Source organism: Chiloscyllium plagiosum, unplaced genomic scaffold, assembly GCF_037043375.1.
Source record: "Chiloscyllium plagiosum isolate Xiang-an unplaced genomic scaffold, Cpla_swu_hap1 HiC_scaffold_48, whole genome shotgun sequence".
NCBI lineage: Eukaryota > Metazoa > Chordata > Chondrichthyes > Orectolobiformes > Hemiscylliidae > Chiloscyllium > Chiloscyllium plagiosum.
This window is the reverse complement of record NW_028270186.1, coordinates 19,252,964-19,275,851: the sequence shown is the minus strand read 5'-3', so window position 1 is coordinate 19,275,851 and position 22,888 is coordinate 19,252,964. Positions and strand designations below refer to the sequence as shown.

Sequence of the window (22,888 nt, the reverse complement as noted above, 5' to 3'; positions counted from 1 at the left end):
CACAGTGCGAAGTCATAGTTAAATAGTCAGTAGAAGACATGAACTTCTCCATTCCCCAAATGCAGAAGAATGACAGAGAAAATGCCCGTTAACATCGCCTTCATCGACCTTACCAAGGCGTTCGACCTGGTCAGCAGAAAGGACTGTATTCAAGAAAGGACCTCCTGGAGATCAGCTGCTCCAACGAAATTGCTGAGCATGATAGCATCATGAAAGGGACAATGCAGTTCAACGGCAGCACTTCTGAGCCTTTCGACATCCTTGGCGGCATCAAACAAGGCTGTGACCTCGCTCCCACACACTTTAGGATTTGCTTTTGGCAGTGCTCCTAAAACATGTCTTTTGCATGTCAACGGAGAGGATTTCCAGAGGCATTAGATCAGACAGCAGGTTCTTCAACCTGACATGCCTCAGTGCCAAGGCAAAAATGCGTGTGGCAATTATCAAGTACATGCTGTTTGCCGATGATGCTGCAGTTACAACATACATCCAGCAGAAACGCCATTTATTGATAGACTGCCTCTCCGACCCATGCAAGGATGTTGGGCGGACTATCAGTTTGAAGAAGACGAGTGTCCTGGGACGGGACACGGAGGAACCGGTTATGATCACCATGGATGACTTCAAGCTGAATGTCGTCCATCAATTTATGTACCTTGGCTATGCCATCGTGAAAACGTGAGCACATTGACGTATTGCAGTGAAACTTGGACGACATATGTCAGATAGGAGGGAATATTTATCACCTTTTATTCAGGGAGTATCCGATACCATCCTGTTCATATCCTGGCAGACAGAGCGTGCTACGCTGCAGTCCTATCTCGCGTTGGCCTTCCCAGCATTTACACCCTGCTTAGGTAGAGGAGACTATGCTGGCGGGGTCAAGCCCAAAACCTGGAGGATGGCCACATCCCAACGGATACCCTTGAAGGAGAGATTACTACTGGAAAGAGACCCACTGGGCGTCCAAAACAGGGTTTCAAGGACGTCAATATGACGCACATGAAGACGCTTGAAATCGGAATGAAGTCCTGGTGGAGGCTTGCAGCTGACTGCACTAGATGGAGAAGGACCCTGAACCAACACCTCAAAATAGAGAAAAAGAAGCTGAGGAGTATTGCAGTAAATAGGCATGAGTACAGCCGTTTTAGCAGATCAACGACCACATACAGATGTGACCTGTGCGACCAGGACTGTCATTTCAGTCACAAGCAACGTTGCTCCAGTGAAGCAAAAAACAGGAACAACGAGGATGCGACCCATGGTCAGCCATGTCCGAGAGGGTCCCCACAAGCAACTCTTCCAAGTTTACTTCACTGTGAATCTGACTGCGGGCCCAACTTCTCAGACTATTTCACTCTGATTCTGACAGACTGCTTCTCTGCAATGCTCACTGCAGTCAAATCTTACACGTTTACTTTCTGAAGATGCTCACTGCAGGCGACATTTTGCAATTTATTTCACTGCGGTGCGAACAGTTGTCGACGTTTCCAAGACTGCTAGTCTTCCTCGACGGTTCACTGTGATGGGCACTGAAGGCCATTCATGCTCGATTCCATCACTCCATTGCTGACGAGATGCCAACCTGCCTCCCTGCAATATCGATTTCAGACCTCTCTTTGATGCCTGTTTTACTGTGATGTTGACTGCAGATTACTCTTCCAGACTGCTTCTCTGAGTTGTTCGCTGCAGACTTCACTTCCTTGAATGCATCATTATAATTTTGACACACGCTAATCATTGTGGGCGATTTCATTGATATGAGTGCTGCAGTACACTGTTCTCAGGCATTTTCTCTACAATTTGAAATCGGGTCGCTCATCCCTATCAGATACATTGTGATGCAAACTGCAGTCCACGTTGGCCAGAAATTTTCATTGTGACTTGCACTGAGGCCAGTTACGCGATATTGCTTCACTGTGAGGCAGATTGCTGGCCACTATTCCCAGACACATTCACTCTTCCCGGACTGCTCCACTGAAATCCTAAAATCATCGAATGTGACACTGAGTTGTTGACTGTAGGTCCCTTTCCCAGTCTGTTTCACCACCATGTTGACTGCAGACCACTCTTCCCAGACTGCCTCACTCAAATGGTGTCTTCAGCCCGATCTTCCCAGTCTCCCTTTCCTGCATTACAAGCTTCAACCGCTCTTCCCAGATCTTTTTCCTGGGCTGCACACTGCAGACCACACCTCCCTGACTGCATCAATATCATTCTGCCTGAAGTCCAATCTCCCTCACGTCTGCTTTGACTGTCGTCCACGCCTTGCAAAGTTTTACCCAGTAATATTCATTGCAAGCTGTACTCACAATTTCTTTCACTGAAAGTCTGACCACAGAGCCATCCGTCCTAGTCTTAATGACGGTGATGTTCTCTGCAGGCCGCTCTGAACAATCATTTTGCATGCAATCTTGACTGAAGACCATTCTTAACACACTATTTAACTGCATTCGTCCCTGCACGCCACATTTCGCAGTCTGCATCACTGATTTGCTACCTTCAGGTCGCTAATCCCAGACTGATTCACTGCCATGCAGACCTCAGCCACCCTATTCTTCGACTGCCCGTGCGATGCTCACTGCCAGACAATTTTCCTGGCCTGCTCCACTGAGAAACTAACTTCGAAGCACTTTTCACAGACTTTCCACGAGTGGCACACTGCAGTTACTCTTTACAAACTGTTTCATTATGACAGCCGGTGGCAGCGATTCTTCTCAAGCAGCATCGCTACGATGCTATTGACAGGCCAATCCCCCTCAATGCCATGTTGAGTCCGGGCCACCCTTTGCTGACTAATTTGCATTGAAGTACACTGGAGGACACTTTACCTCGTTTGATTCATTATGTTGCTCACCGTTGGCTACCATTTACAGGCAATTACCCTGTGATGATGACTGCAGACCACATCTCACACACTGTTGTACTTCAATGCTGACTTCAGGCCATGTTTCCTGGGTTGTTTTACCGCCACACACTCTTGAAGCAAATCTCCTCGCATAATTCACTGCAAAGCCCACGACCAGACTTTGATCCCACTCTGCTGTTCTGAGATGCCGACTGTAGACCATTCCTCCAGGACTGATTCACTGTCCTGTTAACAGCATGAGTTTCTTGCCAGATGGCTTCATTGCGAGGCTCACGACAGGGAACTTTTCCAGACATCTTCACTGAGAGGCTGACTTTAAGTCACTCTTCTCCGACTGTTTCTCTACAATGTAAACTTCAGGTGCAGCTCATGGACTGTTTCACTCAATAGCTGAATGAAGACGATTTTTTGTGGATTGTATCAATGTGTTAATCACGGCATGGCACTCTCCCGAGGATTTTGCATTGCGTGTAAACTGCTGTCCAATCTTTCCAGGTTGCTTCTCCGTGCTGCTCGCAGCAAGGTCTCTTCCAGAACTCTGTCACTGCAATGCCGACCTCATGCCACTCTTTCCAGAATGTTTCACTGAGTTTATCAATGAAGATCACACTTCGCAGTCTGCCTCTGTGGCTGACCACAGCTCATTCTGTCGAAATTAGTTGATCGTGACAGTGTCAAGAGTGCTTTACTCAGTACAAACCTCCGCGCTTTTTGTGTCTTGTAAGTGTTTGATGGAGACATTGTCGAGTGAGTTTTGCATCAGCCTGCACTCATGTTTTGAAGCTATCCTCATAATAGTTGTTGAGCAATGCTGATGGAGAGTTACAATGCATTTAACACCTGGGATAAATTCCTGCTGTGACACTTCTAGTACTTTTGACCTGTGTTTAATGTTTGTTGAACTTCTCAGGGAGTGTTTTTGCTCTCCATTCAGAGATCTATATCTCTCATTATCTTGTACACCTCATTCAAGTCACCTCTCTTCCTTCAAGGTGAAAAGCCCGGGGTGACTGAATCTCTCTTCAAAAGGCAAATACACTAATCCAGCCAGCATGCCAGTAAATCTCCAATGCAGACTCTCTAAAGCATCTATATCCTTCGGATAATGAGATAACCATAACAATGTACCAAGTGTTGTCTAACCCGGGTTTTATAAAGCCGCAGCAAAATTTCAAACTGAATCTCATGTTAATGAAAGCCAAAGCACTATACGCCTTCTTAGCAACCCTATTGACGTGGGTGGCAATTTTAAAGGTTATATCTCTGAGGACCCAAAGGTCCCGCTGTTCCACCACATTGCCAAGAATCTCCTACCCTGTATTCAGCATTCAAATTTGTCATTCCAAAATGAATCATTTCGCAAATATATCCACGTTGAACTCCATATACCATTTTTCAGCCAGGCTCTGCATCCTGTCAATGTCTCCTTAGAGCCTTCAACAGCCCTCAGCACAATCTACAGCACCGCTGACACTTTTGTCATTGGCAAACTTACCAGCCAGCCTTCCACTTCTTCATCCAAGATATTTATAAAAACTTACCAAAGCAAGAGGCCCAAGAACACATGCCTTCCGGCCAACACTGGTAACAGACCGATAGGCAGAATACTACCTATCCACTACCACTCGCTGTCTCCTTTTGGCCTTCCAGACAGCCAGATTTCCCTGTGCCCCATACCTCCTAACTTTCTGAATCAACCTACAATGGCGAAATTTATCAAATGTCATACTGAAATCCATATGAACCACATCCACTGTTCTTCCTTCGTCAATCTGACTCAATAAATTCTGGAAGAAATCATTAGGCCTGTGAGACCTGACCCGCGGCTCTGAAAGTCATATTGACAGTTTTTAATAAAGCTATGCCAAGCCAAATAGAGATAAATCTTCTTTTTAGACTGTTTTGTGGTGTTGTGTGATTTTTAACTTTGTCTACCCAAGTCCAATAAAGGCCCCTCCTCATCATGAAAGAGCAGAATGTTTCACCCGGTGCTGAGTCTGTATTGAGAGTGTCTGATGCAAGCAGTGTCAGGAGTTCTTGCGATTTAGCATTTAGATTTTTCGTTTTAAAGGAGGGAAGGGATGTTTTTCAAACCAGAGCCCTGTGACGAATATAGGAATTGGTGCCGCTTCCATTCCCATTTACGTTTACATAAGAGAATTTAAATGGGAACAGAGGAACAGTTGTTGCGTGGATGAGATAAGCCACCAGAGGAAGTGGCGGAGGCTGGTACAATTATGACACTCCAAAGAAATGTGGATTGCTACATTACTACAAAGGATTTAGAGTGATATGGTCCAAGTGCTTGGAAATGGGACGAGATAAATGTAAGAGATCTGGTTGACATGGACGAGTTGGACCAAATGGCCTGCTTCCAAACTGCATATCTGTGCAACTCAATAACTCAGAGTGCTTTCCATTACCTTGCTCACCACAGTCGTAAGACTAATGTTCTGTAAATACGAGGGATTTCTCATTTCCTTTTTTGTGAACAGAGAAACAGCATTCGCCTCCTTCATACCATTCAGTAATACTCCCGTAGAGAGTGAGGGTGTAAAGATCATCGCTCGTGGCGCAACAATGCCATTACTCACTTCACGTAATTAACTTGGAAACATGTCGTCCGGTCCTGGGGACTCATCGATCGCAATGCTACCCCGAATGTTCAGCACACCCACTTTCTTAATATCAAACTGTTCAAACCTATTAACCTGTTCCATGCATTTCTCACTATCAAGAAGGTATGTCTGTATAGTGACTACAGATGCGAAAAACGTGTCATTTAGGGCCTCTCCTACCTCGTCAGACTCCAGACACAAGTTGTCTCCACGACCTACGATTGACCCTCCTCTCTCTCTCTCTCTGTAGGTTTATGTATGCATCAGGTTAGTGTTGAAAACCTTTGAGTTTTTCATACTCCTTCTCGCCAAGGTTTTTCTGTGTCCCCTCCTCGCTCAACGCAGTCCATTTTTGCGTTATTTCCTAAATAACCTGCAATTCTCTAAAACTGTGCCGGATCTTTGATTTCTCAACTTTGGTCACAGCTCCTTGCGTTTCCATTCCTTGCCTGTCTCAGTGGGACAAAAGTTTCCAACTCTCGCAACAAGTTCTTCTCAAACAGCCTCCACATTTCTGTTGTGCGTTTTCCATGCAACAATTGTTCCCAATACTTCTCCACAGGTCCTGTCTCGTAGCAGTACAATTGGCCATCCCCAATTACATACCTTCCCATACAATATTTTCCTATCCCTCTGCATGGCTGTGTTAAAGGGAAGGCAATTGTGCTCACTGTCACCGAAATGCTCTCCCACCAACGGATCTGACATCTGCCCTGGTTCGTTGTTTTGCACCAAATGCAATATGGTCTACCCGCTAGTCAGCCAATCTACGTATTGTGTCAGGAGTCATTCTTGGATACATCAAACAAAATCGACTCCAATAAGACCATCTGCATTAAGGAGGTTTGAATCAATATTATGGAGGATGAAGTCATCTATAACAGCAACGGAGTGGATGTGAGGTGGGAAGGGGAGGAAGCAGGCAGTGCAGAAATCCCCTGTAGTCATTCTCCTAAACAATAGGTATACCGCTTTGGATACTGGTTGGGGGGACAGCCTAGCAGGGGTAAGCTGCAGTGACTGGCTCTGTGGCGTGAGGTCTGGCTCTGAGACTCAGAAGGGAAAGGGGGAGAGGAGGAGAGCGTTAGTTGTAGGAGACTCTCTAGTTAGATGGACGGACAGGCGATTCTGTGGGTATGGGCGAGACTCTCGGATGGTTTGTTGCCTCCCGGGTGCCAGGGTCCGAGATGTCTCGGACCGTGTCTTCAGAATCCTTAAGGGGGAGGGTGTGCAGCCAGAAGTCGTGGTGCACGTTGGCACCAACGACATAGGTAGGAAGAGAGGTGGGGAGGTCATTCAGGAGCTCAGGGAGTTAGGCTGGAAGCTGAAAGCTAGGACAGACAGAGTCGTCATCTCTGGGTTGTTGCCGGTGCCACGTCACAGTGAGGCAAAGAATAGGGAGAGAGTGCAGTTGAACACGTGGCTGCAAGGATGGTGTAGGAGGGAGGGCTTCAGGTATTTGGACAATTGGACTGCATTCTGGGGAAGGTGGGACCTGTACAAGCAGGACGGGTTGCACCTGAACCAGAAGGGCACCAATATCCTGGGGGGTAGGTTTGCTAGCTATCTTCGGGGGGGTTTAAACTAATATGGCAGGGGGATGGGATCCGGACTTGTAGTCCAGCAAGTAGGCGAGCTGTTTGTCAGGATGTCCAAGTATGTGGGGAGGCTGTGAAGAAGGTAGCACTGACAGGGAATACTTGCGGACACAGAGATGGGTTGAAGTGCGTATACTTCAACGCAAGGAGTATCAGAAATAAGGTCGGTGAACTTAAGGCGTGGATAGGTACCTGGGACTACGATGTTGTGGCCATCACGGAAACGTGGATAGAAGAGGGACAGGAATGGTTGTTGGAGGTTCCTGGTTACAGATGTTTCAGTAGGATTAGGGAGGGTGGTAAAAAAGGAGGGGCGGTGGCTTTGCTAATTAGAAATGGTATAACAGCTGCAGAAAGGCAGTTCGAGGTGGATCTGCCTTTAGAGGTAGTATGGGCTGAAGTCAGAAATAGGAAAGGTGCAGTCACCTTGTTGGGTGTTTACTATAGGCCCCCCAATAGCAGCAGAGATGTGGAGAAACAGATTGGGAAACAGATTTTGGAAAGGTGCAGAAGCCACAGGGTAGTAGTCATGGGCGATTTCAACTTCCCAAGTATTGATTGGAAGCTCTTTAGATCAAGTAGATTGGATGGGGCGGTGTTTGTGCAGTGTGTCCAGGAAGCTTTTATAACACAGTATGTAGATTGTCCGACCAGAGGGGAGGCCATTTTGGATTTGGTACTCGGTAATGAACCGGGACAAGTGATGGGCTTGTTAGTGGGTGAACATTTTGGTGATGGTGACCACAATTCTGTGACTTTCATCTTGGTTATGGAGAGAGATAGGTGCGTGCAACAGGGTAGGATTTACAAGTGGGGGAAGGGTAATTACGATGCTGTAAGACAGGATCTGAGGACGATAAGTTGGGAGCATAGGCTGTCGGGGAAGGATGTCATGGAAATGTGGAACTTTTTCAAGGAACAGATACGACGTGTCCTTGATATGTATGTACCGGTCAGACAGGAAAGAAATGGTCGTGTGAGGGAACCTTGGTTGACGAGGGAGGTTGAATGCCTTGTAAAGAGGAAGAAGGAGGCTTACATAAGGTTGAGGAAACAGGGTTCAGACAGAGCAGTGGAGGGATACAGGATAGCCAGAAGGGACCTGAAGAAAGGGATTAGGAGAGCCAAGACAGGGCATGAAAAATCTTTGGCGGATAGGATCAAGGATAACCCAAAGGCATTTTACGCGTATGTGAGAAACATGAGAATGACGAGAACGGGGGTAGGTCCAATCAAGGACAGTAGTGGGAGACTGTGTATTGAGTCGGAAGAGATAGGAGAGGTCTTGAATGAGTACTTTTCTTCAGTATTTACGAATGAGAGGAACCGTATTGTTGAAGAGGTGAGTGTGAAACGGACTGGTAAGCTAGAGGAGATACATTTTAGGAAGGAAGATGTGTTGGACATTTTGAACAACTTCAGGATAGACAAGTCCCCCGGGCCTGATGGGATATATCCTAGGATTATGTGGGAAACAAGAGAGGAAATTGCAGTACCGTTGGCAATGATCTTTTCATCTTCACTGTCAACGGGGGTGGTACCAGGGGACTGGAGAGTGGCGAACGTTGTGCCCCTGTTCAAAAAAGGGAATAGGGATAACCCCGGGAATTACAGGCCAGTTAGTCTTACTTCGGTGGTAGGTAAAGTAATGGAAAGGGTACTGAGGGATAGGATTTATGAGTATCTGGAAAGGCACTGCTTGATTAGGGACAGCTAGCACGGATTTGTCAAGGGTAGGTCTTGCCTTACAAGTCTGATTGAACTCTTTGAGGAGGTGACCAAGCATGTGGATGAGGGTATAGCATTGGATGTAGTATACATGGATTTTAGTAAGGCATTTGATAAGGTTCCCCATGGTAGGCTTATGCGGAAAGTCAGGAGGCATTGGATAGAGGGAAATTTGGCCAGGTGGATAGAAAACTGGCTAACCGGTCGAAGTCAGAGAGTGGTGGTAGATGGTAAATATTCAGCCTGGAGCCCAGTTACAAGTGGAGTTCCGCAGGGATCAGTTCTGGGTCCTCTGCTGTTCGTAATTTTTATTAATGACTTGGATGAGGGAGTCGAAGGGTGGGTCAGTAAATTTGCAGATGATACGAAGATTGGTGGAGTTGTGGATAGTGAGGAGGGCTCTTGTCGGCTGCAAAGGGACTTGGATATGATGCAGAGCTGGGCTGAGGAGTGGCAGATGGAGTTCAACCCTGCCAAGTGTGAGGTTGTCCATTTTGGAAAGACAAATAAGAATGCAGAATACAGGGTTAACGGTAGGGTTCTTAGTGTGGTGGAGGAACAGAGGGATCTTGGGGTCTATATTCATAGGTCTTTGAAAGTTGCCACTCAGGTGGATAGAGCTTGTAAGAAGGCCTATGGTGTATTAGCGTTCATTAGCAGAGGGATTGAATTCAAGAGTCGTGAAGTGATGTTGCAACTGTACAGGACTTTGGTTAGGCCACATTTGGAGTACTGTGTGCAGTTCTGGTCGCCTCACTTCAGGAAAGATGTGGAAGCTTTGGAGAGGGTGCAGAGAAGATTTACCAGGATGTTGCCTGGAATGGAGAATGGGTCGTACGAGGATAGGTTGAGAGTGCTAGGCCTTTTCTCATTGGAACGGCAAAGGATGAGGGGTGACTTGATAGAGGTGTATAAGATGATCAGAGGACTAGATCGAGTAGACAGTCAGAACCTTTCTCCACGGGTACAAGAGAGTGTTACAAGGGGACATAAATTTAAGGTGAAGGGTGGAAGGTATAGGGGAGATGTCAGGGGTGGGTTCTTTACACAGAGAGTGGTGGGGGCATGGAATGCGCTGCCTGTGGGAGTGGTAGAGTCAGAATCTTTGGTGACCTTTAAGCGGAAATTGGATAGGTACATGGATGGGTGCTTAAGCTAGGACAAATGTTCGGCACAACATCGTGGGCGGAAGGGCCTGTTCTGTGCTGTATTGTTCTATGTTCTATGTTCTATGTTCTATGTGCTATCGACTACAGCCAATCATTTGACTAATCCTTTCCAGTTACTGACTTCCACCCATAGTGACTCAGCAGACAAATGCGAGTTAATTAGCAAATCTACTCCACAACCTCATTTACCTAATCCATGTTTGCTTTTTAAACTACGTCTAAACCCTGGAATCCACAGAAGCCATGCCTGCCCTTGAGAAATCCATGCCTTTGTTACAGCCACAACATCGTGCTCCAAGTGCCAGTCCATGTTCGATGTTCATCACTCCTATTGATAACGCACATTGCATTGAAACAGTCACACGTTAACCCATCCATCTGCACTATCAACTGAGTGTCCTTCCTGACAGATTCATAGAACATAGAACATAGAAGAATTCAGCGCAGTACAGGCCCTTTGGCCCTCGATGTTGCGCCGATCCAAGCCCACCTAACCTACACTAGCCCACTATCCTCCATATGCCTATCCAATGCACGTTTAAATGCCCATAATGAAGGAGAGTCCACCACTGCTACGGGCAGGGCATTCCATGAGCTCACGACTCGCTGAGTAAAGAATCTACCCCTAACATCTGTCCTATACCTACCCCCCGTTAATTTAAAGCTATGCCCCCTTGTAATAGCAGACTGCATACGTGGAAAAAGATTCTCACTGTCGACCCTATCTAAACTCCTAATCATCTTGTACACCTCTATCAAGTCACCCCTAAACCTTCTTTTCTCCAATGAAAACAGCCCCAAGTGCCTCAGCCTTTCCTCATACGATCTTCCTACCATACCAGGCAACATCCTGGTAAACCTCCTCTGCACCCGTTCCAGTGCCTCCACATCCTTCCTATAGTATGGCGACCAAAACTGCACACAATACTCCAGATGCGGCCGCACCAGAGTCTTATACAACTGCAACATTACCTCAGGACTCCGGAACTCAATTCCTCTACCAATAAAAGCCAGTACGCCATATGCCTTCATCACCGCACTATTTACCTGGGTGGCAACTTTCAAAGATTTGTGTACATGGACACCAAGATCTTTCTGCTCATCCACACTACCAAGTATCCGACCGTTAGCCCAGTACCCCATCTTTTTATTACTCTTACCAAAATCAATCACCTCACACTTAGCTACATTGAACTCCATTTGCCACCTTTCTGCCCAGTTCTGCAGCTTATCAATATCCCGCTGTAACCTGCCACATCCTTCCTCACTGTCTACCACTCCTCCGACTTTCGTATCATCAGCAAACTTGCTCACCCAACCTTCTAACCCCTCCTCCAGGTCATTTATAAAAATAACAAACAGCAATGGTCCCAAAACAGATCCTTGCGGAACACTGCTAGTGACAGCACTCCAAGATGAACCTTTGCCATCAACTACTACCCTCTGTCTTCTTCCAGCCAGCCAACTCCTAATCCAAACCTCCAACTCGCCCTCAATGCCATACCTCCGTATTTTTTGCAGTAGTCTACCATGGGGAACCTTATCAAACGCCTTACTAAAATCCATATATACCACATCTACTGCTTTCCCCTCGTCCACCTCCTTAGTCACCTTCTCAAAGAATTCAATAAGGTTTGTGAGGCACGACCTGCCCTTCACAAAACCATGCTGACTATCCTTGATCACATTATTCCTATCCAGATGTGCATAAATCCTATCCCTTACAATTCTCTCTAAGATTTTACCCACAACAGAAGTGAGACTCACCGGCCTATAGTTACTAGGGTTATCCCTACTCCCCTTCTTAAACAGGGGAACCACATTTGCTAGCCTCCAGTCTTCTGGCACTACTCCTGTAGACAACGAGGACATAAAAATTAAGGCCAATGGCTCTGCAATCTCCTCCCTTGCTTCCCAGAGAATCCTAGGAAAAATGCCATCAGGCCCAGGGGACTTATCTATTTTCACCCTTTCCATGATTTCCAACACCTCTTCTCTACATACCTCAAAGCCATCCATTCTACTTAATTGTGACTCGGTACTCACATCGACAACAATGTCCTGTTCCTGAGTGAATACTGACGAAAAGTATTCATTCAGTGTCTCCCCAATCTCTTCCGCCTCCACACGCAACTTCCCACTACTATCCTTGACTGGACCTATTCCTACTCTAGTCATTCTTTTATTCCTGACATACCTATAGAAAGCCTTAGGGTTTTCCCTAATCCTACCGACTAAGGACCTTTCATGTCCCCTCCTTGCTGCTCTTAGCTCTCTCTTCAGGTCCTTCCTGGCTACCTTATAACTCTCAATCGCCCCAATTGAACCTTCACGCCTCATCTTTACATAGGCCGCCCTCTTCCATTTAACAAGGGATTCCAATTCCTTATTAAACCACGGCTCCCTCACACGACCCTTTCCTCCCTGCCTGACGGGTACATACTTATCAAGGACACTCAATAGTTGCTCCTTGAACAAGCTCCACATATCAATTACACCCTTGCCTTGAAGCTTACTTTTCCAGGCCACACATCCTTAGTCATGCCTCACCGCATCATAATTTCCCTGCCCCCAGCTATAACTCTTGCCCTGTAGTGCACTCTTATCCCTCTCCATCACTAGAGTAAAAGTCACCGAATTGTGGTTGCTGTCCCCAAAGTGCTCACCTACCTCTAATTCTAACACCTGGCCTGGTTCATTACCCAGAACCAAATCCAGTATGGCCTCACCTCTTGTTGGCCTATCTACATATTGTGTCAGGAAACCCTCCTGCACACATTGGACAAACACTGACCCATCTAACGAACTTGAGCGAAAGCTTTCCCAATCAAGATCAGGAAAGTTAAAGTCCCCCATAACAACCACCCTATTACTTTCACTCTTCTCTTGAATCATCCTCGCAATCCTTTCTTCTACGTTTCTAGGACTGTTAGGGGGCGTGTAAAAAACTCCTAACAGGGTGACCTCACCTTTCCTATTCCTAACCTCAGCCCAAACTACCACTGATGGCGAGTCTTCATCCATCGTCCCTTCCACCACTGTAATACTATCTTTGACAAGCAATGCCACACCTCCCCCTCTTTTGCCCCCACCTCTGACCCTACTAAAACATTTAAACCCTGGAACTTGCAACAGCCAATCCTGTCCCTGTTCTACCCATGTCTCCGTAATAGCCACAACATCGAAGTCCCAGGTACCAACCCACGCTGCAAGTTCACCTACCTTATTTCGTATACTTCTTGCATTGAAGTATACACACTTCAAGCCACTTTCCTGTTTACAGGCACCCTCCTTTGAAAATGATGTCATGTTCCTAACCTCCCTACACTCCAGGTCCTGCACCCTGAAGCTACAGTCTGGGTTCCCATGCCCCTGCAGAGTTAGCTTAAACACCCCCCCCCCCCCCAAGAGCACTAGCAAACCTCCCACCAAGGATACTGGTGCCCCTCTGGTTCAGGTGCAGACCATCCTGTTTATAGAGGTCCCACCTTCCCCAGAAAGAACCCCAGTTATCCAAATACCGGAATCCCTCCCTCCTGCACCATCCCTGTCGCCACGCATTTAACTGTTCTCTCTCCCTATTCCTCGACTCTCTATCACGTGGCACGGGTAACAAACCAGAGACAACAACTCTGTTCGTTCTAACTCTGAGCTTCCAACCTAGCTCCCTGAAAGCCTGTCTAACATCCTCAGCGCTCCTCATACCTATGTCATTGGTGCCAATGTGGACCACGACTTCGGGCTGCTCCCCCTCCCCCTTAAGGACCCGGAAAACACGATCAGAAACGTCACGTACCCTTGCACCTGGGAGGCAACATACCAAACGTGAGTCTCTCTCGTTCCCACAAAACCGCCTATCTGTGCCCCGTATTTATTCTTTGTATTCTATTTCTGTTCAGCAACAACTCTCTCTTCTGATCTGTAGCGCTGGATTGCATTCACCTGCCAAACTAAGTTATAACCGACCGAACTGGTTTAGATATTATCCTGTCGAGGACATTAGTACCAGTCTAGGTACAACTCGTCCTTCATGTACAGATCACCCCTTCCCTAGCAGCAACCCAATGAAGGCTTTGATTAAAACAAATAGACTTGATTTGCTGGAACTTGTTTCCATGGGATGTCGGCCATTGAAAAATAAGTATTTTTTCACTAGGTTGGGGAACTTCAAAACTAGGTGGCATAAGTTTAAGGTTTGAGGAGAAAGCTATGTAAAGCAAAGGAGGGGTAATGTTTTTACACAGAGAATCTTCTTATGGGGAAAAATGTATGCACGTTCCTGACGTTTAAAAGTCATTTCTGTGAGAAGACCGGTCGGAAAGATTGAATGGGAAAGCATCAAATGCAATCACTTGTGATTAAGTTTATTTGGCAACTGGGACAGCATGAAGTGGTTGGACTGAATGGTAGGCTTCTGTACAGAATGACTCTATTCAATAATCTAGCAAGCTTCGTTGTTTTCTTGACATTGTCCCGTAAGTGTCTTTATTTGACTGTGTGTCGTTTCTCTGTGAAGGGATGATAAGAAAAACATTCAGTTTTAAGGAAAAATAGTAATCAACTGACCAATTTGAATTTCTAGTCAAGTGAAGGCACTGTGTACTTATTAAGTTGTTCTATCTTTTGTTTGAGACACAATATCGGAGTCTGCAATTTATTATGTGCAAAGTCTGCGATTGTTTATTTTTAAAATGTGGTTAGTAAATATTGAAATCGCTTTTGGTGATGTTCGATGGGCTTATATGACAGAACAAGGAACAAGTCAGACCATACAGAATCACTGTACAATCGTTGGCCCAAATGAGATCCATTGCTGAAACTATCCATCAGAGAACATGGAACATTATAACACAGTACAGTCCCTTTGGCCCTGGAAGTTGTGTCAACGTGGGAAACCAATCTGAGCGCCAAATCCCGACGTGTTCCCACCACATTGGGCAGTCTTCCTGCTCAAATACTCATCTAAAGCTACTTTGAATTTTGAATCCCTGCGATACTATGAAGGATATTATTTAAGGACTATTCTCGCTGAAGAGGTGAGGAGCTGGATTCTTTGGAATTCAGCAGAATGTGAGGGTAAAGGATATATCAGCCAAGGTGGGAGGAACAGGGAAATAGGAACAGAAAGTTTTCTTTCCCCTCTCGGATGAATCTAGGACCACATTGAAATAGTCTGAGAACAAGGAGTCACACATTGAGAAGCAATTGCTTCTCTCAAAGAGAAATATATCAATGGAATTCTTCACTGCAGAGAGTTATCAAAATTGGCCAAACAACAATATTCAAGAATGTGCAGTATCGACGTTTATTCAGGAATGCAATCAAGGATTATGGGGAAAAGGGAATTAAGAGGAGATGTGATGAGCAAGTCAGCCACAATCCAATGAATGGCAGATCGCAGTCGATGACCGAAATAGACGACTGTGGCTCTTTCATCTTCTGGTCTTCTTGAGAGAATTGGAACACTCTTTTTGAAACGGTCGTGGTAACGAAGAATATACAGAGAATCCTGCATATCAAGATAGATTTGGATTACCAGGGTGGACGGAAATACAGCTTTGAGATTTCAGTCAGGTCAGTCGTGAGTTTATTGAAATATAGGGCAAACTCGAGAGGCTGATCGCAATCTTCCTGCACACGGATTGAATGGTTTATCCAATCAAAGAGAGGCAGCGCCAGAGTGAATGTATCGCTTTTTCTAGTCCCTCTCTGAAGAACGAATGTGGTAACGTTCCAAAAAGTATGCAATACACGTTTAAGCCGATGAAAACATGGAGTGAAACGCTACAGCAGACACCTCCCCGACGCTCCACCGTGCATTGGTCCTGCAAAATTATACTATGACGTCTACACATCCCCATTTTTCACGTTCATTCCACTTGTAAATTATGACACCTAACAACATATCAATGCATATAACGACATAAAAAAAACAGAAGCACATTAAAAGTAGGAGTACGATAGGCCATCTGGTCCGCCAACCTGTTGCACCCTTCACCAAGATCATGTCTGATCTTTTTATGGACTCAGATTCACTTGCCCAGTCTCTCACGATAACTCCTAATTCCTTATCTGATCAAAAATCCAAATTTGCCCTCAAAACATTCAAGGAGGTTGCCTCAGTTCTTTCAGTTGGCAGGGAAATCCACAAATTCACTGCCATTTTGCTGAAGAAGTTCCATATCTGCTGTTCTGCTCCCTTTATTCTAAGATTATTGTCCCGACATCTGGTTTCACCCGCCAGTGGAAACCATGTTCCTGCTTCTATCTTATTTATTCCTCCATAATTTTGTCTCAGGGCATTTTCAAAGGTGTGAGTTTTCCCGCTTTATTTAGCGTCCCAGGCAGCAACTTCCAGAACCCCACCATATTAGGCATGCAAATATATTCCTCCCTCGAAGTCTCATGCCTAGCAATTGAAAGTTATGTCTCCTTCTTACTAGCGCTTTGAAATCAGCTGTTTTCCATTCAACTTGCCCATGGTCCTGATAATCTTGGCGATCTTTACCAGGTTTCCTTCCCAAGAATTTCTCTGCTCTCCGATATTATCCAAACTTATGTTTTCACTTTATGTTACTGGAATTCACCATCCCACTCAAAAAGCTGAACACTATTCAGAAAGAAGAAACCCACTTTACTGGCATCACACCCAGAGACATTCCCCTCTCCACAGGTAATTCTCAGCCACAACAGCGCATACCATTCCGTTCAGAAATTCATCAAAATGACATTGAACGTAATTTTCATGCCCCAATGGCTTCCAACATCGAGTAGGATAAGTCTAATGGGTGCAAATAAAGTACCTCTGTAAGTGATCCTTCAAGCCACTTTTCTTTACTACCTGACGTCTTTAGCTCTTCGGTGTCACTAACTTAACTTCCTAATGTGGATGAGGTACCCAATTCTCATTCTCTTATCCCCGTGCAGATCCCAACCTGATCTTGATGATAACGCCTCCAGGATTCCCCTAAATCTAAGATTGACGGGAAATTAATCTTGTTCCTAACATTAAACCGAACTGCTAATCGAACATTGACAGAATTATAATCCAAATTCAATACTCACTGTACTCTTAATGCTACAAACATGACACTGAACCCTGAATCCAGCCGAACACTGACGATACATTTACACAGAACGCTAAACCACTGCACTTCAATTCCATTGATACTGAATCCTTCGTTGAATATAAAGACTGATCTTAAGACAAATCGTTTAAAGGTGACCAATATTAATATCTCCGAAACCACACGTCGCCTCACTTCATTAACCACATAGTGGACACCCGTGCCCCTTATCTCCATCCCAACAGCACGAAAACTCTCCTGCCCCAAAACAACCTCTAAACATATGAGAGTCCCAGGAAACAACATTTGCTATGGCCCCTCACCTCGTATCAAAACACGACATAAACATGTGCCCCAGAAAAACAAAAACAAAATGCTAACAGGTCGAAACACGAGACGCAATCAGAAGCATTCACTGAACATCACCGTGCAACTTTCCCTGCTGGAAACACGCCATAGTGTTCCTGTACAAGGGCCTATGCCCGAAACGTCAATTCACCTGCTCCTCGGATGATGCTGACCTGCTGTCCTCTTCCAGCAGTGGCTTTTCGACCCTCAATTCCATCACTTACAGCCCTCACATTCTCCACAGTATAACACAATCCACGTGGAATAATGTGACGGGCAGAGTTCACGAAATGCTAACATATCCTAACTAGCTCGTTATTGCACTCACCATAATCACATTCACAGACAGATGATTCCCCAGCCTTTTCCCATCACCAAACTCCCCACGTCAGTCACAATATTTTCGATTTTTGAAGGGTCCTCAATCTGGAGGAATTTTCTTTTATGGAAGTTCGATATTGGTGTACAACCGGCAAGATGGTCAGGCTATTTTATTCATTCGAGTGATTTGGGAGTCGCTGGTGTCACAGCATTTAATGCCGGTTACGAGTTGCCATTAGATAGTGGTGGTAACAGATTCAGTCCGTGTGGTGCAGGGAAAGCGGTAGCACTGGCTGCGAGCAAGTTCCAGAATTTTGACCGAGCGACACTGAAAGCGCAGGAATATAATTCTATGTAAGAACGATGAATGAATAGGAGGGGAACTTTTAGGGGTCAATGTTCTCAAGCAAATGTTGTCTTGTCTTTCTCGAGGATAGTCGTCTTGACTATCTGAATGTCAAAACAGTTTTTAAAAGTATCTGCAATGCATCATGAATATGGTATCCATTGTTCGCATAAACATGGGTAATATTGAGCTTCTTGTGCTCTGTTGAATCTGCACTCATTCAGGCAAGTGGGGATGATTCTACCAAACTTGTGACTTGTCAGTGATGGAACGACATTGAGGAATCAGGAGGTATGCAATTATCTAAACGTCTGAACTGCTCTTGGAGCGATTGTACTTGTCTGAATAGACAACTTCAGTTTCCATTCAATGTTATCCCTCACTATGTTCATTTTGGAGAGAGGGCATTCATGGATAACCAGGCAAACATCATTTCTGGATTGCTTCTAAAACAGCTATAGAAGCAGAAATTACATGCAGAATGTCTCATGTTTTTATTAGTATTATCAGTGCCTTGGATGGAAATGTGCATCAGAGCACTGAAATACCTCAGAACCTTTTAGAGTTTCAGAGGAATTACAAATCACGTTTGTCCAATGCTGGGAAGTACTCTCGAGAAATGTTTGAAACATTTACACTTGCAGTTTTTTTTTCTCTGAAGCACAGGGAATTTGTACCGATGGACACTCGATGGACGACGGAGGTTTGAGGAAATTGGCAATACGTAATTACCCATATAATGGAGAACCACCGTGCTAACAGAACATGAGGTAAGTGTGAATTAAAGCTACTGAGAGCGCTGTGAACATTACTACAATGGGGTAGAAATGATCAAGAAACAGAAAGAGAAGTGAGTGATGTAACTGTGGAGAGATGAGAAGTTGTGAGACGGACTGATCCGATGTGTCACAAATATGAAGAAGATCATGGAAATAGCGAATTCTGTGTTGCTCATTTTTAGTTTGTGAAATATTCAGCTGCCTTTTTTGAACGCAGGCCTGAGTTTGCGACTTGAATTTCAGTCGTTGACTGGTCATTGAGGGAAGGTCATCATTACGAGGTTTCAAAATGGAACGGGGAGTATTTGAAGAGCTATTTGCATTAGAAATTGACACAGTTTCCAATTCAGTTTTATTATTTCATGTGATCAGTGTCGGCCATTCATGAGGGAGTCTGTAATTTTTCCAATTCAGTCCACACGCTAACTATTTTCCAGTGTCAGAGAATTAGTTCAGCTGTCGTCATCTGTTTGTTCTCACTTTTCAAGAAGGAAAAAAACATCAATTTGGAATATTGTGCAATAGAAATATCCCCGTGGAGATACCGATGAGCATAAAATTAAGATCCTGCTGATCGTTCACAATAGATTCAAACTGACGGGGATTGCCTGCAGAAGTTAGTGACACATTACTGCCCACTGAAAATGCGCGATCTGGTTCGAACAGTGAGAAAAATATTCTACCTGGTGCTCGGCGTCATTGGCTTTCCTGGTGAGTGAAGATAATCACTGACTTTGATTAAATCCCTGCCTGACCTAGATTCTGCGGTTACCCAGTGAGCAAGAATGTTACTTCAACAGCACGTCAGCTCAAATATTCCGGACATACTTCAGCAGTTTCATTCTGCTGCTGTCACTGTTTCAATCTCTCCTCACGATGTTATTGCAACAGTGATGGACTATTCCATGAGTAGAACAAAGTCTCTGACGAATATTATGTGAAGGACTGTAATCATTTGTACAGTGATTGAATAGAACGAAATTGGGATATTATGTTTCAATCGTTATGGTTCAGAAACTCGTCTTAAAAAGAAATTTATTTTTAAAAAAGATGTATTTCCAAGAAAACTCATGGACTGAAGAAAAGCAACATGCAATTCCACTGAACACATTATAGCTGAGGCAATGGCTGTCTGAACACATGAACACTCCTTGCCAGTTCTGGCTTGCTCAGGAAGAATGTTCACCCTCTCTTAACAGTTTCTTTCTTTAATGCTCATTCCCCACAACATCAATAGTGCGACAGCCTCGGAGCAAATGGCACCTGCCTTTGAGTTGCATCTAGTATGCATTTGATACCATCCGCTACTGCTGAAAGTAGTATTGCAAATTTTTTCGAAGGAAGAAGCTGGAGTTTCAGGAACATTTCTCTTTTTATCAAGCATTTTGCAAGTTTGGTCTTTGGCATTGCATTGAACTGAAATTGGTCTGAAAGAATCAGGTAGTTTATAATCTGCATGTGCATTTGTTCCACATATAAAATCTTACTGGCCCATTTTCTTCTTCTAAAAACCCTGCTTCATGCTCACCTCCCATATGTATAAAACTGAAGGTGTGAGCTTCACTGCTGTGTCAATTCAAATTATTCATCCTCTTACCAAAAACTTTGACTTGCTTGTGTTGATGAAATCCATCCTTTAACACTTAGTTTCCATGATGGAGAATGTTCGTCTGTACTGATCATTTTTGTTTTCCCTTCTCCCTCTCTTACAGTCAATTTAGCGACGGTTGGAATCCTACTTCGGGGTAAGTGTGGACTCTCATCCTGCAGCAGGCGTTATCTGCTGGCCATGGCGGTGGTGGATCTATTGGTCGTTATCGTTGAGATCATACTCAAAAGAATCAAATATGATTTTTTTCCCACCATCATTCTTGGACATTACCCCTGTGTGTTCTGTTCACGCTGTTCTGCGCCGTCTACTCATAGACTGTTCTGTCTGGTTCACCATCGCTTTCACCTTTGATCGATATGTCACCATTTGTTGTGAGAAACTGAAACTTAAATACTGCACTCAAAAAACTGCAACTGTCGTTCTCACAACAATCGGCTGTCTGTTTTTTCTAAAAAATATTCCTGTCTACTTCAGGTTTGAACCTAAAAAGATCATTGGCAATGTACCATGGTACTGTTGGAATTCATATGCATACTATTATGACCCTGTGTGGAGAGGATTTAACAACTTTGAGAAGATTCTAACACCAGTATTCCCTTTCTTTTTAATTCTGTTCCTCAACGCTCTGACAGTCAAGCACATTTTAGTGGCCAGTCGAGTCCGGAAAGGTCTGAAGGGTCAGAGCAATGGAGAAAATTCTAGTGACCCAGTGATGGAGAGTAGAAGGCAGTGTATAATTTTACTTTTCGTCATTTCTGGAAACTTCATAATTTTGTGGCTGTTATATATCTTATATTATTTCGATATTGATGATCCTTTAGATAGGGATGGGGAATATGCATTTGAAAGAGTTGCCTACATGCTGCGAAATTTGAATTGCTGTACGAACACCATTGTCTATGTGGCATCTCTGTCCAAGTTCAGAGAGAAGCTCAGGAACCCATTGGAAGCTATTTTTGCTTGAAATATTCAATCAACCAACAATCAAAGCAACTGACTGAGCAGCACTTAATGTGTTCGATTCAGAAGAAGAAAATATCCGGGAAATGTCTGAGCGATTTTGTTAACTAGGGACAGGAAGTTGCACAATCTGAGGAATACTGAGAGCTCTTGTCAGATGCCAAATACAAAGCGGCCAAGGAGGGTAGATGGCTCTGGTATGACCCGAAGTGAATGAAGAGAAGTATGCAGTCACTTTAAAAAGTTTCACAACAACAGAAGAGGAGGAAACATAATTCTTGGAGGAAATAAATGGACACTAATTAGGAGCAGAAGGAGGCCGTTTATCTTGCTGACTCCATTAGAAAACTCAAACAGATCAGGGCTGATTATCTACATCAATATCAGTTTCCTAAACCGCATCGACTCCAGTTGTTGTTAAACTGAAAAATTGGATTCATCCCCTGAACTGAGATTATCAGAGAACTGAAATTTACAAAAGATGTCAGACATGCCGAAAAACGTCATCAATGCAGCTAACGTTCGGTTGACCAGATATAAAAACGGCAGGAAGGCAATCGAAGTGCCTCCCGCAGGACAGGAAGTGAAAGTGATCGACATTTTCTCCTCTACTAGGTCTCAGCTCCTCGCATCCGCTCACACAAAGCAATCACAAAAGAAAATGTTGTGCATACGGCAAATCTTCATGTGTAATTACACATTATATTCTCATAAAATTCATAATGAGAGACAAATTTTTAAATTTGCATTCCGTCCATTTCTGATTGTGTCACTGCTGTACCCTCCACCTGAGTGAAGCCCTAGGCTTTTCGCGTGGGAAAGTATCGTGGTAAAATTTATGCACAGCCAGCAGATGAGTTGGGAAATGAAATAATAGGCCATCACATAGATGGGGGGATTATACAGTTCCCCATTCATGGTAAGCGTTGACAGTTACTGAAAGCTAAACTGCGGACCGGTCACTTACTCCATCTTCATATGCGTAAATGCTTTCTGAATATATCCTTTGCAGACAGTTCCTTTTCGAGCCACAAGTGAAACGAAGGTTTTCAGTCAGACGTGACTTTTCCATTTTGATGACTTCCTGATATCAGTCTCTTTGCTGAAAGCTTAATCGATTGCATTGCTTCCTCAGACTCGATTCCGTCACTGCTGGAACTCAGATTCCACACTGTCGTAGCTGGACATTAGGGAATCCAATGTTGTCTGTTTCCAACTGCCACGACCTGCCAATTATAAATCCTTCTCGTCTGCTTCCTGCCTACACTCAGTCCACTTATTAACTACCATCCTGAATTACATAAGCTTGCCCTTGTATATCAATCTCTGCGTGGCCTCTTCCTATCCAAACGTGGCAATTGCTAATCTTCAATCACCAGCTTTACGTTGATTGCCTCCTCCAGCCATTTTGTTTCTCCTTGCTTCTGTGATATGCTGGTCCAAACAGACAGTGTTCATTGGCTGATTCCCCCT

At 44.6% G+C, this 22,888-nt stretch overlaps 1 pseudogene; it reads left to right on the top strand.

Annotated features, from left to right (window-relative positions):
* Positions 1-19,487: 19,487 nt before the first annotated feature.
* LOC148135716 (putative G protein-coupled receptor 139) lies at positions 19,488-21,419 on the top strand (annotated as a pseudogene).
* Positions 21,420-22,888: the final 1,469 nt, after the last annotated feature.